Below are 20,470 nucleotides of genomic sequence, written 5' to 3'. Positions count from 1 at the left end.
AATTGAAGTTTATATCTCATATCTTTAGATAATAAACCCATTTATACTATTCAAACTTTTGATAATTTATCTTTTTTTTGAGCCCATGTTGTAAGTTTTACAAATTTTTAAAAATATTTTATATTTTCTAATTTAATTTTTAAGATTTAAAAAGATTATTACATGATGATTTCTTATTGCGTCAAACAAGATTTTTTAATCATATTATACTATTTTAATGAAGAGATGTTATGATAAATTAATCAGTGGCGTATTTGCATATATTTAAGGGCAAACACATGTTCATCTTGAGAAATAAATTTTTTCGATTATTTATTTATTTTATTAATTGTGTCTATTCTGAAATTTTATTTGTGTCCATTCTATTCAAAAAAATATTGCTATTAATATATATATGTTTCTACACTAAAAAATATTTTGGATCTATCGCTGAAATTGCTATTAATAATTTTATATAAAATTATTTAATCATCTTAAAATGTAGATCGAATCAATCAAATGTTCATTTTTATTAAATTTGTCTCGTGTCTCTGGCTATTTAAACTGTGAAATTTTATTGAAAGCCATCTACACGATTCCTTGGACTTGTTGTGGCTGTTAGTCTGATGTGCATTTACCGGACTTGTCCTTGCAAGAAATGAAGCTTGGTCTACCATTTCCGGCTGTTGATATGTCTTGCCATTTCTACTTACCCTTTTATTGTTTCTAATTCAGGCAACAAACATTATCCAGTTTCCCTGAAATAGCCATGTTTTGTGCATGCATACAAAAATATCCATAAAAATACATATATGTATTCATATTCATACAAAATTGACACATGTCATTGTTACTCTGACTTCAGCTTCGGCACATCGCGTCTTCAAATTCCGGCCAACACGCTACCGAATATTGAGTGGCATACGCTGGACACTGCACATGGTACTGCTGCCAATGGATTTTGAAAGTGCTGAGTAGCAAGAACAACTCCGAGAACCGAGTTCTGAAACATCAATGAGTTGAATAAAGGACCAAGCTTCATGATAAAAGAAAATGAATCACAAGTACCAATTCTTATGTGGTCAGCTGAAAACCCATCCACAACATGCAACCAAGATACTAATTTTCATGTTATACCAAGAATGCCTGGATGAACCAAAAAGAAACTATGTCTGTCGAGATCAAACTGCTTCAAATAGTTTGCATACCTGCATGCCAACCTCAATAGAAATGGTTTGTGATGATGCCACATCGAGCCTGAGTGCCCTTGAAAGGATATAGCCAAAGGAAAATCCAGATGCATGAAGAAGGGCTGCAGCTAACACCACTTATAGACCGGATGAAAGAATTGCAGAAGAACTCTGGGCAATTGCATTTCCGCACAGAATACCAACAGTTCCAACCGCAATGGTCGGCATCAAAGGAGAAACAAATTTAACCAGACCATGGAAATACTGATTTAGGAATGCACCACCCAATACAGGAAGAAGCACAACCTGGGGTAATAGCACGGTTCAGTACAATCCACAAAAAGGAATGAACTACATTTGTGAAAAAATGTTATGCAACAAAAGAATTCACCTGCAGTGTTGAGACTAGCAGTCCAACTGCATCTACCGCAACATATTGTCCAGCGAGCTTGGCCGTGAGAAAGGGGGTCATAATCTGCAGAATAAACAAATGGGAATAAAATGATACGAAATGATGCAACATCAAGAAATAGTTTAATATAGTACTACGAATCCTCCCTGCCACAAATATCCATATTATCAAATGCATGCCAATGCTCAATTGGGATTCGGTGTTGTTTATCTCACAATATCCTAGATGGTTCTTAGAAGAAACATGATCGATGTCTCCTCAAATCTTAAACAGGTGAATGCAAAGTAGAACTCAGTTTAACGGTATCGACTATTGTGTTTGCCATATTTGTACTTCACAAAAATCCAACCTAAACGTTCTTCTTCCTGTTTCTGTTTTTTAAGGAAAAGAACAAAGAAAGAATGGGAATTCAAACCAAATTGTCGTCACACGAAGACACGATAAAATTGTGGCATCAAATATTTACTCATAATTCAGAACTCCCCCATGGAGGATGGTCATCAATCAGAAAATTGCCCCAACAAGTGGACAGTAAAGTTAAGACAGGGTCAATATGAGGAGACTCATTGAAAAGTATTCTTAAAACACACATTAACAAGATAGACGTGATTGGGCATAAGTTCTGGTTTACTAACCACAGCTGACAGAGTGCTTGCAGCAGTCATCAGCACCGAAAGTGTGACATTTCCTCTGGGAGATAGCAAGATCATCAGATCTTCAGGTAAAGGCATCAATAATTAAAGAAAAATGAACAATACAATTATACATTTGCATACCGGGCAAGATATGTGACAATGTTACTTATTATACCAGCAATGAAAAAAAATGAAGCATTATCAAAGAGGAAGACGAGGATGGACAACTTAAGTAATACTAAGAGTGACTATAAGCTTACCACCAGGACAGCAGCCAACCAATATTGAACCAGCTGTATAGTGAGATGGCAGATTTAAGAGCTTGCTCACAAAGTACCCAAATAAGGGTATCACCTACAACAAGTCACCCATCGTTTACCAGTTTACAAGTATTCCCCAGATGCAAATGTAATATGAATTGCTATGATACCCTGGTTTGCACATAAAGTTATTTCCATAGTGGTTTTTATATGCCTGAATCAGATTTGATAAGGCTGTTTGGTAAAAAAAATAAAAATACAATGGAAAAGAGTCAATGGTATGGCATTTAGAGATGCCATTGCTTTAAACCCAGAAACTGTTACTCAAAATAAATATCACCGCAGTTCAATACATAAAAGTAATGTCTTGAAGAAATGAGTACAAACCGAATATTGGAGCACAAATCCAAAGATCAGATCTTTAGGCATAGCAAGGGCTCCACGAAGGTCATCAAGAGTAAGGGTCATACCCATAACAAGCATAGTAACAGTAAGACCAAAAATGCTCCACTTGGGCGTAACCCAGCTTGAAAGAACTTGGTTTGAACAGCCCAAGCAGACATCCCAAAGAAACCCATAGCGGAAATGCCGTGGAAATCACTTCACCAACACTCAACCCATTCTCTGAGGCTTTTCTTGGTGTTAGCACCGTAACTTTTCGATGAAATTCCGCAATAAATTCGAAAACGATTGGAAGTCGACAAGTTGATGGTTCCATTGGGTAATTTCTGGGATTGGCATCTCAGTGATAAGTTGAAAGATGATGAAATGGAAGGTTTAGGAAATGAAACGATGAGATTCGGGTATAATTGATAGGTTTTTTTCTGGTTTGTGATGAAAATTGAAGTTTGTTTTAGCAGGAGAGTATGAAAGTGAGGATTGCATTTCTGATTCCTCTCTGCCGTTGTCTATTCTTTTCTTCTCTTTTCTTTATTGTTGGTTTCATCAAAGAGTAAACTATTCCAATGGTCACTAATGTTTAGATAACTTTTTGTTTTCATTATTGATGTTTTAAAAGTCATAAATCTGTCACTAACGTTATAATTTGTTATAAATTGATCACTTACCGTTAACATGCGTGACGAAAAACACACGTGGACTGTTAACAATCATTAACAGGCTTACCCGGATGGTATAATTACAAAAATATTTTATGTTATTTATATATTCTTTCAATTTGATCATAGTTTTAATAAATTAAAATAAATTTAACTACGAATCATGAGATGCCATGTGTCATTGGTTACACACCTATAATGACACATGTTATCATTTAATTTGAAGACTAAATTTATTTTAATTTAATATATTTATTTCTACCAATCAGAGGGTGACAAAGCAACAAAGAAGCAAATGGGCCAAACTATTGAACCAAGGCAACCATTTGACATATTTTGAACAACAAATGATATATATCGTGTATCTTAGTATGTAAATACTTTACTTAAAATTAATAATATGTTATATATCTTAAATTTTAAAATTATCTCTTTATTTTTGTTTTAAGTTATTAAATATTTTTATTTTTGTCTTAATTTATTAAATATATTTTTCTTTTATTTTAATTTATTGATATATATTTTATCTTTATCATCACTTAAAATATTTTTTTAAATATATTAAATTTAAATATATTTAAAATTTTACTATTAATTTAATATAAAATATATATTTTACTCTTATTTTTATTTAAAAAAATATATATTTTTTAATATATTTTAAAAGCTAAGATAATAATAAATATATTTTTAATTTAAAATAGTTTTAAAATATAGTTTTAAGTAAAGATAAGAATAAAATATTATAAGCCAAACCATTGCATTCAGAGGTTGGAACTGGCATTAGGCAACATAGGACCCTTTACAAGCGTTGTTGTACCATTTGGTTCTTCGAAATCCACGTTTCGTCCACCGGGCATCACCAGCATTCTCGGGTGTGGGAGCAACGCAGCGGATACATCACCCCACCAATTGGGATGTTTGGTGTACCAATCCATGGTCTTCTTCAACCCATTTTCCCATACGACTCGTTCGAACCATCCCAAGTTCTTCAGTTTCTAATCATCGAGAAAATACCTCTGGTCATTAAACGGTCAGTTCTCAACGAACTCGATGCTTGTCTTTGGATCCATCGAGAAAAGCTTGCATATATCTTTGGGTACATCAATCACTCTCCTTTCCTTCTTTGTGCCAATGTTATAAATATGTCCAACTTCACCCTTATGGAGAATGCCTTCAAATGCCTCAGCTACATCCTCACAGTATAAATAACTCCTCACATGCGAACCATCCTGTTATGATAGAAGGTAGGTTAGGGTTTGAAGGCATAGATTTGGGGAAATTATCAAAGAGAGGAATTGGGGATGAAGCAACAGAATTTGGGGAGAATTGTGTGAATTTAGGGATTGGAAAGGGGTTAGGGATTGATAAGTCATCTGAGGAATTGGGAATTGAAGGAAGACATGTGGGTGGATTAAAATAGTGGGCTTAGCCAGACTTAACTAATTTAAGTTACATATGGGCTTAAACGTGGGTCTTGAGTCTGCTAAAATTCAGGACAGAGGGTAGGAGGGTAATTCAGTACCTAGACAGTTATTTTGTTAGCCAGCTGGTATGTGTTTATATATAATTGTACCAGAACCCTTAAGGGGTATCTTATGAATGAAATTGCAAATTTTCTGTATTTATTTCTCTCTAATTTTCTAAAATCCCTAAAAAAATTCTTCTATTTGATCCTAAAACATAACAAATTGGTAATCAGAGCTGAGTTTTTTTATCCAAAAAATCAATTGTTCAAACTGGGAAAGACAAGAAAAATGCAAAAAGCTGGAACCACGGAGGTACCAGAACAAGTAGCAGTGGAGGTTAAGGAGGAGACCTTACCATCTTGGTGGGCTGGGCAGAAGGCGGAGTTGGAAGGAATGATACAAACCTTGGAAGATGGTATGACTGAGAACAGAGGATATTTGCAGCGAATCTTACAGCTGGTCAATCAGGCAGCTGAGGAAAAAGATTCACCTAAGTCAATGAAGAACCAACCACCACCAGCTGAAAAACAGGACAAAAGTGAAGGTAAATCACCATGTTTAATTACGGTTCTTAGTGAGAATGAAAAGTACACTTTTCAACCTAATGAACTAGGAATTTTAGCTTCTAAACCAGTGGGATTTACTGGTCCTCAACCTTTTAATCAGAAGTTGCAAGAAGAAAAAATTATGGGTAGTTCTAGTGAGAGTAAGGGGAGAGGAGATGAACCTGTTGACACTAGAAACTACTGTAAAAACCCTTTTTGGAATCATAGTTCTATATTACCTAGACCAAAAGTGGAGTTACCATTGTTTGAGGGTAATAATCCAAGGGGTTGGGTCAGGAAATGTCAGAAGATTTTAAGCTGTTTGGAATACATGAGGAGCAGAAACTGGAAATAGCTGCTATGTATCTATTAGGGAAGGCTGAGACTTGGTTTGATGGTTACATTATACAGAAGTATAGAGTGACATGGCATGAATTTGAGGCTGATTTGTGTCACAGATTTGGTGACAGAAATTATTCTGATATTATTGAAGAATTCAATAAGTTGATGCAGAAGGGGAGTGTGGAGGAGTATCAAGAAAAGTTTAAAGAATTAAGGCCTTATTTGTTGCAACAGAACCTGAATTTGGGAGAGAACTATTTTGTTTCCAGCTTTATTAGTGGCATCAAGGAGGAATTAAAACATAAAGTGAAGGTGTTGGAACCTAAGAATTTATTTGAAGCTTATAGGCAAGCTAAATTATATGAGTTGGCTAATGAGATTGAAGGGAAGAAGTACAAATCTCCCAGTAAATTTTTTTCTTACACTCCTTCAAGTAATCAACAGAACATTGGCAATAAGAATTTTTTGCCTAAGTTAGTTCCTCTTACTACTAATACAAAACAGAGTCTGCTGGAATTTAGAAGAGTCAATAATTTATGTTTTAAATGTGGGGATATCTTTGTTCCTGGACATCAGTGCAAAGTCAGACAATTAAATTGTATGGAGGAAGAAGAGGAATCTGCTGAAAAAGAAGTAACAGAAGAGGAATCTGGGAAACTGGATGAGGCAGAAAAAGAAGCTTTGGAGATTTCTATTAATGCTATTACTGGTAATGTGGGGCATACAACTTTGAGAATACATGGTTACATCAGAGGAAAACCCATTAGTATATTGATTGACAGTGGCAACACTCATAGTTTTGTGACTCCTAAGTGGGCTAATGAAGGAGTGGAATTGATACACACTCAACCATTAGTCATCACCGTAGCTAATGGTGAGAAATTGTTCAGTACTACTAGGAGTAATAAGGTGAGTTGGAAGATGCAAGGCTATGATTTTCAACATGACTTTAGAGTCTTATCTTTGGGAGGGAGTGACATGGTTTTGGGGGTGGATTGGATGGAAGAATTCAGCCCTATAATGATGGACTTTAAAACTAAAACTATCAGCTTTGAGAAGGATGGAAAAACTGTGGTTATTAAGGGATCTCAAAAGTTACCTGTTGAGTTAATCGATTGACGGAATCGGCCAAGAGGGGGGTGAATTGGCAATAAAAATTTTGGTGGAAGCTTTTATAGAAAATTGAAAAATAATTGCACAGCGATTTAGAGTGATTCGACTTTCTCAACCAAAGTCTACGTCCACTACCTTAACTATCCACACTAAGGATTTTCTACAAATTCACTAATTTGTCTTTCTTTTGAGGACAAAGAGTAACCTTACAAACCCTCAAGAATTATACCCCAAATTCTTGAGAACACTCTCTCCCAAAGAGAACAATACAAATTTGCAAACTTACAAGGAAATCCTCACAAGGTAGATTGTTTGCACAATTCTAGAACAAAGAAAAGAACACTCAAAATGAATACAATTGAGCACAATAAGTGTTCTTGAAAGCAAGATGAATATTGAATGAAAAAATAGGCTTAAAATGCTCAAACTTGAGGTTTGATGCTTTCTCTTTGATTCTCTCTTGATTCTAGTTGCTTGATATTTCTTGTTATTGATCAATGGCTTCTAAGCTTACTTAAATAAACCTTGAATCACTTCTGAATGTTGGGGATCATTAATGAAGATAATATAGTCATTTTAGTGTGAAAACAATTAATTAAAATAGTTGGTAGCGTCAGTGCATCGATGCATACCCATGGTGTATCGGTGCATCAGTGTAAAATTCAAATATTTTGACCATTGGACCCTTAGTGCATCGGTGCACTAAGAGTACATCGATACATCAAGTGCATTCGATGTTTCAAAATAGCCAGAGTGCATCGATGCATGGCTGGTGCATCGATGCATCAAATGCATTCGATGTTTTCATAAAATCCTCAGTGCATCGGTGCATGGTATGTGCATCGATGCATGAAATGCATTCGATGTTCAATTTAATTCATGGTGCATCGATGCATGGATCGGTGCATCGGTGCATTACTCTGAAAAATTGATTTTAAGTTTGATTTTGGTTCAAAATACTTTGTGAAAATTGTTTCAAAAATACATTAAGTATACAACACAATTTTACACATTTAGTAAGGTTTGAAATTTATCTTGGAGTAATAATTTGATATTCAATTAATTAAATCGAATATACTTAGAAAATCATTTGTAAAATCTTAAAATTAATTTAAATTTAATTTGTTATATCGAAACACAAAATGTTTTCAACAATCTCCCCCTTTTTGATATAACAAAACATTTGTGTTATTTTAAGATTTTTTAAAAATTAATTTCAATTTAGAAAAATTACTCCCCCTTACTATAACACTTCTCCCTCCTTAAAAACATTTTAACACTTAACATTTTCTCCCCCTTTTTGTTAAATCAAAAAGTAAAAATCGATTTGAACAAGGTTTTGAAAAACATTACCAATTGATATATATATATATATATATATAGCTTAAGCTGCTAAGATCATAATCAAAAGAGAGTTAGCCATTAGATTCAAGATCAATATTCATAAAAATGTGAAATGGTAAATTGGTATATTGCAACTAAAAAATAACTGATGCATATGTTGTAACAAACCAAAATATATAATATCTAATAGTCATCCAACAATCAAAGAAAGATAACCCAAAATGTTTTAACAATTCAAGTTCATCCCAAAAAATAAGTCTATTCATCCATTGAAGGATCGGGAGGAGGAGGAAGGTAACGTGCTCTCATCTCAAGTGAGAGTGCATCCAAACGTTCATTCATATCTTGTTGTTGAGCTCCCAAGGTAGAGAGCTGGGACTCAATGAATGTGAAGCGCGAATCCATGGACGCATACCATAAATCAAATGTCTCCAAAAACGAACGAAAATACGGAGGCATTTGTTCTTCTTGTGGAGCAGGTTCTGGTGTAGGCTCGTCATCAGGTACGTGATCATCGATGTCTTGCATAAGTTATTGAAATTCAGGATCATCGTCATCAGCCGGAGCTGGAGGAGGAGGAGCACGAGAGGAGCTAGGAGCAGCTCGTGAGGAACTAGCTCCCGGAGTTTGTTTTCCGGGTCTAAAAACCCATTGACCGATAACCTCATCTTGCTTCTAATCTGCTTTCTTCAAGGATGTGAGATTGATTTGATTTTGAAGAGGGGTAGGATTGTCAAGAGAAACGTCTAGACCAAGTTTGATAAAGAAGTTACTAAGAAGACATCCATAAACTAATGTTTCGACATGTTTTGAAGGAACAATGTTTATGACATCAACTAGTTGACTGAAGATAATGTGGGGTAGATTGATTTTGATTTTATTTTTAAGACAATACATCCACCATAAATCCCTAGCACGAAGTGTGGAGTACCTACCTCCGGATGGTCTAAACCACCAAGAGATCATCAAATAGAAAAAACGATCGTGATGAGATCGTAGAGTACTAACACTTGAGTTTGGAACATAGAGATATTCCACATTTTCACGTTCATTATATACACCATTATCATCTAACTCAAAACGGAAAGCTATAGTCTCAGGGTCAATATTAATATATTGGCCTAAAAGATAGGATCTAATGGTTATAGTTCCACATTGAGTTTCATTTTGAATACATACCGCATTGGAATAGAAAATGCGGACCAATTGTTGATAGACGATGGGTTTAAGTTTAAACAATTTATCAAACTTACAAGCTTTAAGAATTGGAAGGTATTCGAAATCGATGTCAACCATAGCTTGAAGCGAAGGAATACACTCTTCGCGGATTCTATAAGTTTGGAAAGAGTTTCTGTACCTAGAGTACAATTTGACGCTCAGGCATGTTAAAACAAGATCCTAATAGAGATGAAAGTGGAGGAGGAACAGGATTAGGAGGTTGAGGAACGGGAGGACGGTTTTGGTTTGATCGACTCGATGATGACCTAGGTCATTTAGGATTTGACATGATTAAAGGAAATTGGAATAAGGAATGTCACCTGCAATTTGAAAACACATGTATGCATAATCAATCCCAAAACTCAAATGAGTACTCAATAATTCAAGGTTCTCTAAACCATATCCTAATGGGCATGTTTTGAAAAACTATTTAAGATTAGTATTTGATAATCATAATATAGTTTTCATGAAAACAAAACAATTAAATCAAAAAAAAATTAAAAAAAATTCGATTTTTTTTTTGAAAAATTGTTTGTTTTTGACGAAATTGGTAGTAAAATCTAGTTTAGAACCAACAAACAATCAATGCCGATATAATGTGCATTCTAGAACTAATTAAAACTAGTTCTAAAATCATAAATTTGTAAAATAGAGGTTTTTAGAAAAATACCTTGAAAATTCGGATTGAGAGGGATGAGGAGTTATTTTGCACGATTTAATGATTGAAGCAGGTTTGCAAGTTGAAAAACTTGAAGATTCCGATGAAAAATCGTTGATTTTGAGCAGGAATAGAGATTTTAGAGAGAGAGGGACGATTGGTTTGGAGAGAGAGGTTTTTAGGTTTTGAGAAAATGAAGAAAATCAGTCATTTTATCCCAAAACCCGATGGATGCATCGATGCATGACCAGGTGCATCGATGCACATTCAAGGCATGCATCGGTGCATCAACATGATGAATCGATGCACATTCAAAGGGATGCATCGATGCACTGTTAAGTGTATCGATGCATTAGGCATAGAAATGTCAAAAATCCGTTTTAAAACACCCAGAATGCTAAATTAATTAGATCTAGTGGTATTGGCAACTCAAATAATGAAAATTAATCATGTTCAATCAATCAAATTAATCTTTAAACAACAATTGAACATAAAATTAATTTTCTCCAAATAACATAAACCCCCCTAACTAATAGCAAGAATGCAATTAAAAATTATCATTATAATTATTTTTCATTTATTCTTAAAAGTGCTAAAAACTATTTTAAACACTAAGTGAAGCTAGGTAAGTTAAACCTAATTCTCTCATAAGTGTCCAAAATCTTTCTTTGTCTAAAGGTTTTGTAAAAATATCCGCTAATTGGTGCAAAGTATCAACAAATTCTAGAACTACATCTTCCTTAGTGACATGGTCTCTAATAAAGTGATGTCTTATTTCAATGTGCTTAGTTCTAGAGTGTTGGATGGGATTTTTAGTGAGACAAATAGCACTAGTATTGTCACACTTGATAGGAATAATAACTACTTCAATTCCATAATAAAAAAGGTGTTGTTTCATCCATAAAACTTGTGTTTAGGGAGTAAGGAGATTTAAAGATAAAGAATTGCATAGAGATTTATAGTGGTTTGACTTTCTCAACCAAAGTCTACGTCCACTACCTTAGCTCCTCACCAAGGATTTTCCAACAAATTCACTAATTTGTTCTTTCTTTTGAGGACAAAGAGATAACCTTACAACTCCCTAGTTTTTCCGGGCTAAACTAGAACATTTCCCTAGCTTTTACACGGGATAAGCTAGAACCTTTCCCCTTTACAAAAGGATAAAATAAGTAAACAATAAAACCTCTCTAAGGTAGGAGTTTACAAGATTGAGCTCACAAGAACAAAATATTTACAAGAGAATGATGAAATAAGATTGAAAAACTCTTCTCTTGTGTTTGATTGCTTGGATAGTTGTTCTCTACCTTCTTCAAGTGTCATTAGCTTGTATTTATAGTTTGGAATGTGTTTGATGTTGTATATAGCTGTTGAGGATGTTTTGGATCCGTTTGAGGATGATTTTTCTACTCAAAAAGGCTGCCCATAACATGGTGCATCGGTGCACTATCATGGTGCATCGATACCCCTTCATTAAATTAAAATAAACTAGCCGTTGCAGCCTTCGTGCATGGATGCACAGCAGGATGCATCGATGCACAGCCTTGATGCATCGATGCACAGAAGGATGCATCGATGCACTAATTGTATTCGGTGTTTGAGTGCATGGATGCACTGTATGATGCATCGATGCACTAGTGCAAGTGCATGGATGCACTGCAGGGATGCATGGATGCACTGCAGGGGTGCATGGATGCACTTTGACACCCTTTAGCATTTTGGCTCAAATCTGAATTTAATGGAATTTGAATTATTTTTGAAACCTTTTAAAACTTTGAATAAATTCAATTAAGTCCAAAAACATTTTGTAAATTCAATTCAAGTCCAAAAACCATTTTGCCTTAAATTTGTTATATCGAAAAATAATTCAACAACCTCCCCCTTTTTGATATAACAAAACATTTGAAAAATTATTTTTGGCAAAACTCACATTTAATAAAATGTTTAATGAAAAAGATACCAATTATTAACAATTGTTGGAAAATATATGAAAATGTTAAGCTCCCCCTTTTTCATTAAGAAATTGAATTTTTCAAACCAAACTTCTCCCCCTTTTTGTTATATAAAAAATAATTCAATCTTTGAAGTTCAAAATAACTTTGGAGAGTAAGTGGTAAATTTGACATTTAAAAATCATTTGAAAAATCAAAGCTCCCCCTCAATAAATGCATTCCAAACAAAAATTAGCTTTTAAGAACATGACACTTAAACAAAATTGAATTTCATCAAAGAATAACAAACATGTTAGTAGAATATGAAATTCAATATATCCAAGTCTAAAATACTTTATGCAATATCAATTTTTGAATTTAAGATCATATGCATAAAGTTTTTCCAAAAATGTTATGCATAAAAAAATTTGATATCAATTGTTAGAGAGATATCATTTTCATTTAAACCACATGCATAAACATTCAAATTTAGGTCAAAAATTAAAATTTGTAAAATCAAAGTATTTGAAAATTTTGATATCAATTGTTAGAGAGATATCATTTGCATTAAAACCAATTTTGACCAAAATTTTATTATGATGATCTGAAAATTCTGAAAAATCGTTACAACTTTAAAATGTTCATCATAATCATCTTTTCAACATACATGAGATTAAACAATTATGCATAATCATTTAAAACAAAAACTCATGCATGCTTAAAATCAAATGAGCAACCAAATAACCAAAATTAAAAGCATTAAGTTTAGAGGTTACCCATTCCTTTTTCATGTGTGGCTAGAGCATCTTGAATATCATCACTTTCATCACCATTGCTCCCACACACCTACAAGAGACATTTATTTTGATTTTGGTATCCAAATTGCTTTGGATCCTTGGACGTTAGGTTCAATACCCCTTGTTCCTTTCGGAACCCATACTTGTCTAATTTTAAAACGATTTCCTTTCTTCAAAGGACAAGTATGTTCCTTATGACCATGATAATGACAATGTGAGCATATTGTCATTATTGAACTAAATGAATTATTTAAAATGATTTCTTTTTCTTTTGTTAAGCATTCAAGCTTAACTTTTAAATCAAGATTTTCTTTTTCAAAACTTTCAATTTTTATTTTTGAAAGCTCTAAATCCTTTTTCAAAATTTCATTTTTGCTTTCAAAATCTAATTTTGTTTTCAAAAGAAAATCGATTTCGATTTTAAATTTTGAAATCATTTTCTTATATTTGGAGTTCATGGTCTCAAACTCCGAATATAACCTATTAAAAGCATCTTGTAACTCATCAAACGTATATAAATTAAATTCATTTTAGTTAGAAGATACATCGGGCTCTTCACGAGCCATTAGAGAAACCACCTTTGTTGGTTCTTCTTTCTTCTTTCTTCTTTCCATGGATTTCCTCAAGCTTATTCCAAAGCTCCTTGGCACTTGAACATGAAGAAACCTTCATAGATTTCATGACCAAATGCATAAAACAACATGTGCATGGCCTTGGCATTAAGTTGAGCTTTCTTCCGTTCTTTGTCACTCTTCTTCTTCTCCTTATTCTTTGGAGAAGAGTAGTCGTTCTCGATTATCTCCCATGTATCAAGATCATTGGATTGGACGAATACCTTCATTAATTTCTTTCAATGACTATAGTTGACTCCATTGAAGTGTGGAGGCTTGTCCGTTGGTAGGGAGTCTTTCATGTGGAACGAGCCGGACGTGGAAGCCATCTTCTCGGTTGTGTCGGGAATTGGTAGAGCTTCTTTGAGGATCGTCTCAAGGTGGTTAAACCTTTTTAACGAGTTAGGCTCTGATGTCAATTGTTGAGTTAATCGATTGACGGAATTGGCCAAGAGGGGGGTGAATTGGCAATAAATATTTTGGTGGAAGCTTTTGTAGAAAATTGAAAATAATTGTACATCGATTTAGAGTGGTTCGACTTTCTCAACCAAAGTCTACATCCACTACCTTAGCTATCCACACTAAGAATTTTCCACAAATTCACTAATTTGTCTTTCTTTTGAGGACAAAGAGTAACCTTACAAACCCTCAAGAATTATACCCCAAATTCTTGAGAACACTCTCTCCCAAAGAGAACAATACAAATTTGCAAACTTACAAGGAAATCCTCACAAGGTAGATTGTTTGCACAATTCTAGAACAAAGAAAAGAACACTAAAAATGAATACAATTGAGCACAATAAGTGTTCTTGAAAGCAAGATGAATATTGAATGAAAAAATAGGCTTAAAATGCTCAAACTTGAGGTTTGATGCTTTCTCTTTGATTCTCTCTTGATTATAGTTGCTTGGTATTTCTTGTTGTTGATCAATGGCTTCTAAGCTTGCTTAAATACACCTTGAATCACTTCTGAACGTTGGGGATCATTAATGAAGATAATATAGCCGTTTTAGTGTGAAAACAATTAATTAAAATAGTTGGGAGTGTCAGTGCATCGATGCATACCCATGGTGCATCGGTGCATCAGTGTAAAATTCAAATATTTTGACCGTTGGATCCTTAGTGCATCGGTGCACTAAGAGTGCACCGATGTATCAAGTGCATTCGATGTTTCAAAATAGCCAGAGTGCATCGATGCATGGCTGGTGCATCGATGCATCAAATGCATTCGATGTTTTCATAAAATCCTCAGTGCATCGGTGCATGTTATGTGCATTGATGCATGACATGCAATCAATGTTCAATTTAATTCATGGTGCATCGATGCATGGATCGGTGCATCGGTGCATCACTCTGAAAAATTGATTTTAAGCTTGATTTTGGTTCAAAATACTTTGTGAAAATTGTTTCAAAAATACATTAAGTATAAAACACAATTTTACACATTTAGTAAGGTTTGAAATTTATCTTGGAGTAATAATTTGATATTCAATTAATTAAATCGAATATACTTAGAAAATTATTTGTAAAATCTTAAAATTCATTTAAATTTAATTTGTTATATCGAAACACAAAATGTTTTCAACATTACCATTAATCAAAACCATCACAGGTGAGAGATTTCAGAAGCTAGCTAAAAAAGACGCTTAATTTAGTGGGGAGATTTATTTGCTGAGTGCTGAAGTTGAAGAAAGTGTAACTCCTCTACAACTACAGAACTTATTGGAAGAGCCAAAAGGAATGCCTCCTAGAAGAAAACATGATCATGCAATTGTCCTCAAACAAGGAACACAACCAGTAAATCTTAGACCTTATAGATTTGCTCATCATCATAAGGCTGAAGTTGAGAAGAAAATTGCTGAAATATTGTCCTCTTCTATTATTCAAGTGAGTAAAATTCCTTTTGCTTCTCCATGTTTACTTATTATAAAGAAATATGGAAGTTGGAGATTTTGTGTGGATTATAGGACACTTAATTCTGCTACAGAAAAAAATAAGTTTCCTATTTCTATAGTGGAGGATTTGTTAGATGAATTGAATGGGGCTGCTTTCTTTTCAAAAATTGACTTGAGGTCTGGATATTGGCAAATTAGAATTAAAGATGAAGATATTCCTAAAACTGCTTTTAGGACTCACCAAGGTCATTATGAATTTTAAGTAATGCCTTTTGGCCTTACTAATGCTCCAGCTACTTTTCAAGCTTTGATTAATGATTTGTTTGGAGTCTATATAAGGAAGTTTGTCCTTGTATTTTTTGATGATATCTTGGTCTATAGTCCTAGTTTGACAGAGCATAAACAACACTTAAGAACTGTGTTGGAGATTTTGTGGAAAAACAGGTTATATGTCAAAAGAAGTAAGTGTTTCTTTGGACAACAGCAAGTGGAATATTTGGGGCATTTGATTTCAGCCTATGGTGTAGCAATTGATCCTGCTAAGATTAAAGCCATGAAACAGTGGCCTTTACCTAAAAATCTGAAAGCTTTGAGAGGATTTTTGGGTTTAACAAGGTACTACAGAAAATTCATAAGAGGATATGGGGAGTTGAGTAAGCCCTTAACAAATATGTTGAAAAAGAATGGGTTTCATTGGTTTCAAGAAGCTATATCAGCTTTTGAAAAATTAAAGGAAGTTATGTGCAGTGCTCCAGTTTTGGCTTTGCCTAATTTTGAGCAGAAATTGTTTTTGGAAACTAATGCTAGTTTCAAAGGTATTGGGGCTGTTCTTTCTCAAGCTGGGATACCTATAGCTTATTTGAGTATAGCTTTGGGCCCTAAACATACAGATATTTCTATTTATGAGAAGGAATATTTGGTTATTTTGATGACAGTTTCTCATTGGAGACATTATTTGGAGAGTGGTACTTTTGTCATTAAAACAGATCATGAGCCTTTGAAACATTTACTAGACCAGAAGCTGACTACAACTATACAAAAGAAAGGACTTACAATGTTATTGGGGCTGGACTATACTATTCAGTACAGGAAAGATAAGTCTAATAAAGCTGCAGATGCACTCTCTAGGCAACAGACAGATTCTGGAGAATTTCTACAGTTGGGGGTTACACTTATAACTCCTACTTGGGTATATGACATTGAAAAAAGTTATGAAGCTGATGACCTAGCTCAAGAAAAAAAATTCCTATTCTGGTTCTTCAACCAGACAGTATGGAAGATTGGAAGTTAACTAAAGGAGTTTTATATTTTAGACACAGAATTTATGTTGGCAGTACAGGAGACCTTAGACAGAAGATAGTTGTGGCTTTACATGATTCCCCACAAAGAGGACACTCAGGTATTCAAGCTACCTACTAGAGAATTAAATCTTATTTTTTCTGGCCAAGAATGAAGATTATGACTCAAGAACATATTAAGCAGTGTGATATTTGTCAAAGGACTAAAATTGAGCATATTCCTAAGCCTGGGTTATTACAACCTATTCCAGTTCCAAATAATGCTTGGGAGGTAATAACAATGGACTTTATTGAAGGGTTACCACCTTCAACAAAGTACAAGTGTATCCTGGTGGTGATTGACAAATTTACTAAATATGCTCATTTTTTGCCTTTATCTCATCCCTACACAGTGGTAGAGGTTGCTAAAGTGTATCTCGATCAGGTTTATAAATTGCATGGCCCTCCTAAGGTTGCTATTTCTGACAGAGATAGGTCTTTCACCAGTTTATTTTGGCAAGAATTACTAAAGCAACTGGGGATAACTACTTATTTTAGTACTGCCTATCATCCAGAAACAGATGGTCAGACAGAAAGACTCAACCAGTGTTTGGAGCAGTATCTAAGGAGTATGTGTTTTCTAAAGCCAAGTTCTTGGTCAAAGTGGCTACCACAGGCTGAGTTGTGGTATAACACTAATTATCATACAGCTTTACAAATGACCCCATTTGAAGCATTATATGGGTATAAACCTCCTAATTTAAATTGGTCAGGAGAGTCAAGGGTAGATGTAGTACAGGACATGATGCAACATAGGGATCAATTGAATCTATTTCTACGAGATCAACTACTCAAGGCAAGCAATCGAATGAAGCAAATGGTGGATAAAAATCGCACTGACAGAGAATTTCAGGTAGGAGATGAGGTTTACCTGAAACTTCAACCGTATCGACAGACATCTTTGGAGTTGAGGAAGAATCTGAAACTTGCTGCTCGGTTTTTTTGTCCTTACAAGATACAAAAGAGAATCGGTCAAGTTTCATATAAACTTGAACTACCACCAGAGTCAAAGTTACATCCGGTGTTTCATGTCAGTTTACTTAAGAAAAAAGTAGGGACACGGGAGTTTACCTCGATAAATCCTTCGGAGGTTACATCGGACAGCCAACTAAAAGTTTACCCAGCCATGGTTTTGAATCGACGAGTGGTACAACGGCAAAATCAGGCAGTCCAACAGTTTCTTATCCAGTGGATGAACATAGCTTCCACTGATGCCACTTGGGAGGATGCCACAGTATTGAAGAATCAGTTTCTCGATTTTGATTCTTGGGGACAAGGATCGTCTGATGGAGGGGGTATTGTTACGATAGAAGGTATGTTAAGGTTTGAAGGCATGGATTTAGGGAAAGTATCAAAGAGAGGAATTGAGGATAAAGCAGCAGAATTTAGGGAGGATCGTGTGAATTTAGGGATTAGAAAGGGGTTAGTGATTGATAAGTCATCTGATGAATTGGGAATTGAAGGAAGACAAGTGGGTAGATTAAAATAGTGGGCTTAGCCAGACTTAACTAATTTAAGTTACATATGGGCTTAAACGTGGGTCTTGAGTCTGCTAAAATTCAGGACAGAGGGTAGGAGGGTAATTCAGTACCTAGACAGTTATTTTGTTAGCCAGCTGGTATGTGTTTATATATAATTGTACCAGAACCCTTAAGGGGTATCTTATGAATGAAATTGCAAGTTTTCTGTATCTATTTCTCTCTAATTTTCTGAAATCCCTAAAAAAATTCTTCTATTTGATCCTAAAACATAACACATCCCCATGAATCGGAAGAACCTTCCCCCTCATTGCTAAGAGGATAAACTTCGGAATTAGTTTATCGGGGAACTGGTTCCGACCATAAACATTGTTTCGCCGAGTTGTAATCACAGACAATCCATACGATCTACCATATGCCATAACAAGCATTTCAGCACCGGCTTTTGCAACAGAGTATGGGTTTGAGGGGAGAAGTTGGGAAGCCTCATAGCTCCCCACAACAGCATCCTCATATGTTTCCCCGTAAACCTCGTCAGTGCTCACATGAATGAACCCCCTGATCTGGCCAGTGACTTTACAAGCTTCAAGTAAGGCTTGAGTGCCATAGATATTGTTCTTGGTGAACTCAAAGCTATTCCCGAACGAGTTATCGACATGAGTTTGGGCCGCAAAGTGCATTATCATGTCGATAGACTTGGTGAAGATGAGGTAATTAACAAGATCAACACTGCCAATGTCCCCTTCCACAAACTTAAAGTTTGGATATGACCTGGATGTGTTGAGGTTTTTCAAGTTTGAGCAATAATCAAGCTTATCCAGAATGACAATTTTGTAATCCGGATAGTTTCGAACGAGTCGGTTCGCAATATGTATCCAATAAATCCAGCAGCCCCAGTAATCAGGATGTTCCTAGGCTTGTAAGTAGCCATACCAAAACCAATACTACAAATGAAAACAAGAAATATGCAACCAAAGTTCAGAAACTATGGAAAATACAATAAACATCAGCATCAACATGTGGATTTAAACAAATACACGAAAAGTAATCATTCAACACACTTGTTGCAATCAAAATCCTGGAGATTACGGATTTAATAGTGTTTAAACAATAAAGCTGTCATTTTCCTTCCCTCAAGTCGTTAAAGGTTTTCGAGAGAAAACATAAAACCGACGTCAACCATAAATTCGATACAAATGTTTTACATCTCCATCTATGATACAATTGACTCACTCGAGTCAATGTTCAATGAACATAGAAATGGTCCATGAGTTCATCTAGGGATTGACCTTTGATTTTATGATAGGTGAACTTATCAAATTTTAAGGGTGACAACATATAATCCATAGAAAATATAAAAACTATCTAAAATATATGATAATTTAAAATTTTTAAGAACAACTAATTGTCGCCTCGGTTTATCCATGAGTTTATCAACAAGTACTACCCCAATACCAGATCATTAAATTGCATCAATTAATTATAAAAAAAACCATAATCTTCCAACAAATGACACCGAAGAATGCGAAACCTTTTAACTGACAGGAAGTATATATCTATAAAAAGAAAATACCTGAGAGGGAAAGTGAAACAGACAGATATAGAGATGGATGATGAAAATTGTAGGATCAACAAATATTGTTACTAAACAACCACCGATAAAATTTAAAATGAAATTATAAATAAAAAATTAATATATTTAACCTAAAAATTATAAAAATTTATTATTTTAATTCGTTATACGATTAATAAACACTTAAAACATTCCATACGTTGTTGATCGCATCCTACATGAGTTTTCGTTATCAGTACTTGAACCACTAGAATAAAATACTCCATCGTATACAGCTGAAATTCTTTAAAATTAAATTCGAGATTTAAGTCAGAATTAAACTAATAATAAATTAAAATATTAAAAATTTAAAGTTTCATAATTTGTATTTTCAATTACAAGTCATGGTCTTTTTCAATTGTATTTTCTTTAACACAATTTGTAGTACATTATCTAGCTACTTGTATACTAATTTGACTTTTCCATTTCAGTTTACAAACTTGTAGTCAGAAAGATGTGGAGGGACAAAGCTGTTGGTCTAGATCAAATTTCTATCACTGTGAGGTTGGCCCTAGGAGAAGAGGTAGTTAAGTGGTTGACCAACATCTTTAATATTATTCTAGAGACTGGCAAGATACCAGAAGAGTGGA

The 20,470-nt window shown here is 34.4% G+C and overlaps 2 pseudogenes; both read right to left on the bottom strand.

Annotated features, from left to right (window-relative positions):
* Positions 1-828: 828 nt before the first annotated feature.
* Positions 829-2,406, bottom strand: LOC120127706 (annotated as a pseudogene).
* A 1,892-nt stretch (positions 2,407-4,298) lies between these two features.
* Positions 4,299-19,868, bottom strand: LOC120127767 (annotated as a pseudogene).
* Between the last annotated feature and the right edge of the window lie 602 nt (positions 19,869-20,470).

Source organism: Hibiscus syriacus, unplaced genomic scaffold (genome assembly GCF_006381635.1).
Source record: "Hibiscus syriacus cultivar Baekdansim isolate YM2019G1 unplaced genomic scaffold, ASM638163v2 tig00110472_pilon, whole genome shotgun sequence".
NCBI lineage: Eukaryota > Viridiplantae > Streptophyta > Magnoliopsida > Malvales > Malvaceae > Hibiscus > Hibiscus syriacus.
Note: the sequence above shows the minus strand (reverse complement) of the source record. Positions and strands in the feature narration are given on the sequence as shown.